Raw genomic sequence first — 8,758 nt, forward strand, 5'->3', positions numbered from 1 at the left:
AAAATGGCAAAGCTTACTATTTGAATCTTTTGTTAGGGCTCGAGCGTTTTTGTTATATGGTAGATTAATTATTTGTTAAGGCCTTGTGGGTTTTCATTGATTATTTGCATTGAAGGAGATGTTATTAATTGGTAAAATGATATGCTCATATATACCCAAGATGGATCGAACGCACACTTAGAATGACTTTTCTGAATTTCTGCAAGAAATTTGATAATCAGATGTTATTCCCTTTCTTATAAGAAGAATATAATGTTCGACATTCTGTTATTTTCTACGAGTAAAGACGTGCTCTTAAAACGAGAGGGCTGCGTTCGGACGGTCCTCCTATCGGACTTGTTCGAATTAGGACGGAGATGGCTTCATTTTTTTCTGGCCGAACCCTTAATGTTATTTCGAGCCCAGCATATACTTTGAGCCCGTAGCCCATTCTCACCCTAATATTTATTCCCTATAGGATGAAGAAAATAAAATAAGAGATAAACATGCTCTTTGTACTGGGCATTGCCCCGTTTCTCACCAAAATAATAATAATAATAATAAGAGATAACCATAGACAGTGAGAGATACATAGAAAATCAAAATGAGCCAATTGAATCAAGATTAAATTCGGCCGTGATCTTATATTCCTTACATGGAAATGTTGAACTTGTTTTATTTAAATGATAGAAGTACAACTGCTTGCTCCGTATGGATATTCATTGTGGTCCGAAAGAGGATTGGGCGTAAGGAAATATCGGAATTAGCTGGGAGAGATCATGAACGGGTTAAATCTACCTAGGTTCACATGCGGTTCCAGCCACCATAGGAGAAATTTTTCGACAGTTATATCTTGTCATGTGACAAATAATACAACGACAGAATTGCATCAAGCGAATGAATGAACTTTGAAGCACATAGGCAGCGTGCCATGAGCTTGTTTAATAGAGATATGGCCATTTAAGATATTCTTTGGATTATCCCATGGTGGCTCTTAGAATTTTCACTAATCACAAAGCTACAAAATTACATATTATTATCATGCTATATAATTCATGAAGCACTGAAATATACTCTAATATAAAATCCGGAAAAAAAAACTCATCATTTGTCGATACACGTTATCGGCACTTTCGCCTGAACAAAATTGATATGGGTTAGATAATAGGGGCCCATAAGCCGAAACTCCCAACAGGGGGTTTGAGGAACCCCTGGGAAATGAGCGGTTATGCAGGAGACGAAACTTCCCAACGGTTAAAAAGGAATGAACAAAACCCATTGTTCAGGACGCCTTCGAAGGAGATCCCATAATTCTTTTACATTTCATTGGCAGCAATGTGACAGAGAGTCAATGGTAATGAGATGGTCTGGACGGGTTTGGATTTAGAGAATGCAATCCTCCACGAAAGGAAGACCCACAACCGCCTCATGAATGGCAGACTCGTATAGGCGTATCTAATACATATGTGGGATATATTGAATGGCTGGTTTCACATTCAGAAGTTCCAAGTCTGCCTCTCACCTGTCACCAGGGACCAATTGATGTGCTTCAAATTGCAGCCCAACGTGTATTCGAATTTTCGAGACCAAACACGCATTCTAGAAGACTCCAGAACAAGAATTTAGCTTAGTTAGATATTAAGTTTCATATATTGCTATAATATAGTTTCTCTTAATTAGATATTATTTTCTATATTAGTTTGAGTCAGTAATCTTAAGTTTCATATTTCAGATTATTTCTTTATTCTGTTTTAGGAAAGTAATATAGAGGATATCAGATATCAGTTTCCTATTTTATAGTCAAGTGGGGTGTCTTCCCTCTATATAAATATGCACCTTATTGTAAGAGAGGAACACAGACGAATTTGATAAATATTTGAATGAAATTGCTTAGATCGTTTCTTCTCTTTCTTATCTAAACAAGTTTCTTGTTTAGTGGCGAAAACCCCGATTCTTATCGTTCTTCCTTGAGCGTGGCGAATCAACCCGACTTTTCTTACTCGTGGCGAGTCATCTTATCGAGTGAGTTTTGTTGGTTCTACCATCCACCCTTCTTTCTTATCAAGTTCTGGTTCGTGAGCTTATCATTTGGTATCAGAGGCAGGTTCTATCCTTGTTGGCCGAGTGAAACATGTGTGATTGAGTGGATTTTTGATAAATATGAAAAGATTATGGCTAAAAGCAACCCTAAACGAGTTCCAAGAGGGTTTACTTTCAACCAAGACTTGCATCTCATTTTCCAGCAGACGCGAGAGGAGTTCATTGCACGGCTCGAGCGAGTGACCCAAGCCCTCGAGAGTTCCGGTGGAATAAGAAGACACCAATGGGTGCAGAAGGATTATCCCCCAAAGAGAATTTTGACTTTCAACGGAAGCATGAGCGCTGAGGAATACTTGGCGTGGATTTCGGATGTGGACCTATTCTTCGACTACTACAGCATCCCCGATGATGGAAGTCGAGTTGTTAGAGTTGTTTATCGGTTAAGGGGCAAAGCGTCTACTTAGTGGGAGAAATTGAAAATAATCATCTTCAAGATGGAAGGAATCTGGTATTTACGTGGAGGCACATGAAACAACTCTTGAAGGTCAGATTCTTTCCTTTGGGATACGAAGAACGCCTCTATGAATCTGAAGACGGTTGCATGAAGTCTACATATCCTCTTAAGCATGGAAAAACAAATGCTTTTCCTATGACAATTGTTGATGTCGAGGACAAAGTACAACTTGAAGAAACTTCTATGAAGGGTGACAAATTTAAAGAAGAAAAAGTGGAGTCCAAGAATGTAGCAGCTCAAGCGTCACAAGATAATAATGTTCTGGTCGAGAAGGATTTAGTGATTGACAAGATTCTTCGGGAGGAACTAATTTCAAACTTTGAAGAGAAAGTCCAGGCTGAACTGGTTTTAGACCCAGGCCAAGTGGAACTACAGGAAGTAATTGCTATTAAAGATTCGTCGATGGTGTTTCATCCAATCGAGGCAAAATTTGCCAAAGCATATACGACTCCACCAAGGAAGCAACAGTTCAGGCAACGAGTTGGCTGGCGTGGAAACACAAAGCAGTCAATTTATGAAGAATTACTGGAAAGAGTTCTCAAAGAAAAGATGTTGTTGAAGTGGCAAGTTAAGAAGCGGCGAAATGCACAAATCAAGATCGGGAGAAAATCGACAAAGACTCGAGGTCGAGTCTTTTTCCAACCGAGAAGGGATGATGTGCTTCAGATTGCAGCCCAACATGTATTCGAATTTTCGAGACCAAACACGCATTCTAGAAGACTCTAGAACAAGAATTTAGCTTAATTAGATATTAAGTTTCCTATATTACTATAATATAGTTTCTCTTAATTAGATATTATTTCCTATATTAGCTTGAGTCAGTAATCTTAAGTTTTATATTTCAGATTATTTCTTTATTCTATTTTAGGAAAGTAATCTGGAGAATATTTGATATTAGTTTCCTATTCTAGTATCAATGGAGGTGTCTTCCCTCTATATAAATATACACCTATTGTAAGAGGAGAAGAGAGACGAATTTGATAAATATTTGAATGAAATTGCTTAGAGCGTTTCTTCTCTTTCTTATCTAAACAAGTTCCTTGTTTAGTGGCGAAAACCCCGATTCTTATCGTTCTTCCTTGAGCGTGGCGAATTAACCCGACTTTTCTTACTCGTGGCGAGTCATCTTATCAAGTGAGTTTTGTTGGCTCTACCATCCACAATTCTTTCTTATCAAGTTTTGGTTCGTGAGCTTATCACCAATTTTCCAAAGGGCAGTGGACATATAGAGCGAGGAACACGAGGGTACTCTCTATTCTTCTCCAGATCTATGTTCCGGTGGAATCCCTCTATGTGGGGCTCGACGTCAATGTGAAACACTCAGATCCCGTCTCATAGGAATCCAACTATCGACTGCGACGGAAGTGGTCAACTCTTCGCCATCATAAGCACTCCGTACGGCTCGAGATGGCGAATGGTGATGGGATCTTCGTCCGTGACGGATCATCGAGCCCAACTCTGCAGGCCGAATCAGATAAGTGATTTCTCACTCCTCTTTCAAGTCCCTTAATTATTGAAATGCTAAGTTTGTTTAGAAGCCTATTATTGTCCATAGCAAAATTTTATCCATAGAGAAATTCGGTTTATGAATAAACGCATAACCGCAATAACTTGTTTGAATGCATGATAATGATGCTTGAATTTATAAAGCATGCATGCAAAACTTCTCACCAAGAAAATAAAAATTTAATAGGCTTAGATGAGGTCATTGTGTGTGGGTGTTCGTCGGACCAGCAAGTTCGGATTTGCAAAATCTTCATCTTGAATGTACAAGCGAATCTATCATGAAAGGTGGCATTGGATAAATCACATTTCAAAAAATTCACGTAACAGTTTGAAAGGGTGTTTGGTTGCTGTAAAATAATTCCATATATGTTCAATTGGTTTGCACTCAATGTAGCTTCAGAAAACAGTTTGATTATTATATCGGAGGGTGTGATGAGTTGCAGGGTTAACTTAAGAACCCTAACGGGCATCTGCGAGCGAATGCCACTATATTATGACTTTGCGGAATGATTGTTATCTAAGACCTTTTAAAATTACATTTTATCAATCTCATTTTTGTTTAAAATGTACTATATCCTTGTTTTATCCTTCTAGAGTCTTGTCATATTTTTCTAGTGATCGGTTTCTTTATTGATAGCAGACCTTATGACTTTGCGGAATGATTGTTATCTAAGACCTTTTAAAATTACATTTTGTCAATCTCATTTTTATTTGAAATGTAGTATCTCCGTTTTATCCTTCTAGAGTCTTGTCATATATTTTATTGATCGGTTTCTTTATTGATAGTACTACTATCATAGTAGACCTTATGACTTTGCGGAATGATTGTTATCTAAGACCTTATAAATTACATTTTATCAATCTCGTTTTTGTTATCTCTATTTTATCCTTCCAGAGTCTTGTCATATATTTCTATTGATAGGTTTCTTTATTAATAGTAGTCCTCATTGATTTTGTTGTTGCTTAGGATGGCATGACCTCATCAAGAATTTTACATAAAATTGGTCCTTGATGGGAGGTCTTAATTTAAATCTTCAATCACGAGGTCAAGCTTGCTTGGAATTGCCCCCTTGTGGGAGGTCTTATGTTTTAAGCGATATTAATTAAAAATAAAGTTTCTTCTACCCCTGCGAACCGTCGAGATTACTAGTCCTTGTCGAAAACTCAAAAATAGACCCTCAACTCACTTTTCACCATAACCTCATGAAAAGGAAAAATGACCAAAATATAATTAGTAAGATATAAAAGAATTAAACAATGAAATCCCTCACGGACAAGCCTCAGCTAATTTTAATATTGACCACCAGTTTATATATGCGAACAAATCTTATTCCTTCGAACCTGCCAGCCTTTCGACTCGTTTCAATAAACAAAAAGGAGTTGCAATTACGAACTTGCAATTAGTATATAATATAGGTTTCATATAGATCCCGCATGCTCACTTTGCTGGAGAAAATCAAATTTCAAACCTTTTTGGCTCCTTGCGGAGCTTGCTACAACTGCACTGCGTCAATTTTCTCAGTATGTTTCTATGTTCAGTTTATCGAAAACATATTTCTATTTTTTTGATAAATTGCAGAGGAAGGAACCATTGATAGGGTGAATATTATTCATTTGATAATGGAGTTTAATTCTATTACAGCTTAACTCCAGTCCACGCTATTTTTTTTTACAATTTAATAATATAATCATTACTATTTTATCTTTCACACATATTTTTTTCATAATCATTATTACAATCAATTTTTAATAAAAAATTCTTCCACTCCACTCTATTTTTTCATCAATTCAATAATATAATCATTATCATTTTCCTCTAATTCAATAATAAATTCTTACACATACTTTTTTCTACCTATCATTTTAACCCCATTTAAATATATACATTAGTATTTGAAATGGAGTGAAGTTTTTTCATTACCAATAACCACCTTAAAACTGTTAGGTTACATAGGTGAGATTCAAAATTTAATACAATGAAAGATAAATCATAAATAATTAATAAATAGACACTAATAGTACTATTAGGTATCAAACATATGTGATTTTTAAGTCAATTAGCAAAGACGTACGACAGTACGTTACACTTTCTTTTGAAATCGTTGGCTTAGAGCAGAAGAGTTTTGATGATACTGTTTGTATAGAGATATATTCCTTTCCCATAAATGGGACGAGTCCTTTGCTTATCGAATAAGGCACATATCAGTATCAGCTATGAGAGAGAGAGAGAGAGACAACTGAAGAAGGTTGGAACTGCATTCGAGGATGCACGTATGCTATATTGCTGACGAATGATGCGATGTGATTTATACTAAATATGACATCACATATACATTGATATATTTTTTGATAGGCAAAAGGATTGGGGGCAATAGGCATAGCAATCCATGCGATCCAATCATATAAGTTCGAATCTCGTTGCGAAATATTTGATTTGAGCCATAATTACATCAAATTCGAGGACTTGAATTCATCATCGCGATTTCAATGAGGTATTAGAGAAATACCATTCATATATAAGTCTATATAATCAGAATACCACGCAAATCTATATATATCATCATCGTCAGTCATTCATCAACAGAGAAATTTAAATTAGACCAACTCCCACTTTCACTCCACGATGACGTCAGTCATTCTCTGAGAGATCCCAATCCAACTTCATCACTCGTACGTGAGTTTGTGTCTGCAGTCTGGGACTGCGTGGGGGCACATTTTTAAGAGCGAATCTTCCTTGTTTTGTACTCATCTGCATCTGCATGCATGCAGATGAGCCAATGATGTGTGTGGGTATACATACACACAAACATATACATGTCCCGATTAGCTTATATATGTTTGTTCCTTGCAGTCAACCCCTCGATCTTAACAATGGTGGTCTGGGGGAACGAGATGGGATTAACTCCTAAAGCCCTAGCTCTAGCCCAAACCCTAGCTCTAGCCCTTTCTGAGTTGCTACCTCACAAGTCACAACCGCCTCCTCTCTGTCCTCCTAATTAAAGTTTATGCGTACAAGGGCTATGATGCAATAAATTAAGGAAAATAATATCTTTCGCCGTTGATTTGGTGATAAGAAGCAGCTTAATCAGGCTATCATACTTGGTTTCAACCGATTTATCTTGTCCTATGCACTTGTGGTAGGTGGGCATAGGTTCGTGGGTTTGAGTTCTTCTGAATGTAAAGAATTTATATTGGGAGAGATTTACCCCTTAATGGGCCGACTCATCTCGACTGGATTAGTCGGAACTCAATTGGACTTTCGAATAACAGGGTTCACATTGGAAAATAGTGAGTTACCTAAAGTTAGAAATATTTTAAGTAAATTGCACATATTATTTCATAAAACTAATTAAAGTAAATTACTAATTAAATCTTAATAACTTGCAAATAAAGTCAATTACGGAAAATTTGAAAAGTTTTATTTAGACTGTCAGTAAATTATATGGATTTTAACGGAATTTACTTGAATTTTTAGTAGCGAGCATAAAAGAATGACAGACACCCGATGTGATCCGGAGGAACAAATTCGGTCTAAAAAACCAAAAAAGATATATGGTATTGTGCAATAGTAATAAAAGAAAGAAATGCATTTAACAACACCAGGCTTTATTCAAGAAACTGAGATTGAAGAGTCCCCATTTCTATGTTTGAATACCAAAAATAAATAAATAAATAGATAAAGTACTGGAATTCATAAATCTATAACTATCTATCTGTCTACAAATATAATATTCTATAATTTATAAGTCTATCTATAATCTATAAATTTATTAGAGATGGTGTAATGCAACTGCGTAAGTCTTCGCTTCACAATCAAGAAATTACCGGTTCGATACTAAGTAAAACCATCCGTACTCCTTTGTTAGTTATTAGAACTATTATTTCATCGTATTATACTTATAAGACCCCTTATAACCAAGAAAAAAAATCTATAAATCTATAGTCTTCTATAAATATAGTACAAGCTAGTCTCTAAAGCTATGTTTGGTTTAGAGTTGAGTTTTGATTTTAATTGAATTGTAATAATTGTGTTGTTGAATTATGAGAAAACGTATAAACAAAGTAATGAATAGTTTATAAAAAGTAATGATTGTGTTGTTAAATTTTGGAAAAAATAATGAATAGTTGAGAAAAAGTAATGATTAGTTGAAAGAAAGTAGTAATTATATTGTTAAATTGTGACAAAAGTAATGAATAGTTAAGAGAAAGTGATGATTGTGTTATTGAATTAAAGATAAATGGAGTTAAGTGGAGTGAAGTTAAAATTAAAGTTAAAATTTGTCTGTGAAACCAAACAAATTATAGGGCGATTTTGGTGGCTTCACCGCGCGTGTGTTATTTTTCGATTACATTGCATTTCACTCCTATGAAAATATTTAATAATGAACAATTTACGTTATGGGTTAGACCAACTTTACTTTATAATAAATTAAAAAAAATCTATTTTGAGATCTACTACACCGCCGCTCGATCTTTTAGGTGATCATCATTAAATTTCTAATTTGAGATCATAATTTTTATCGTATATTATAATATAACTAAGTAAACGATTCGACATTATGTTTGATTGACTTAAATTCATGATTCAAGAAATAACTACAACTATAGCTCTAGTGAGAGAATGAGAGAGGAAGGTGTGGATGGGGGTGGAGATGATTGTCCGCTCGAGGATGATGATCCTTACTCTCGGAACTCGAAAAGAACAAGAAAGGTTTCTCT

Source organism: Punica granatum, chromosome 8, assembly GCF_007655135.1.
Source record: "Punica granatum isolate Tunisia-2019 chromosome 8, ASM765513v2, whole genome shotgun sequence".
NCBI lineage: Eukaryota > Viridiplantae > Streptophyta > Magnoliopsida > Myrtales > Lythraceae > Punica > Punica granatum.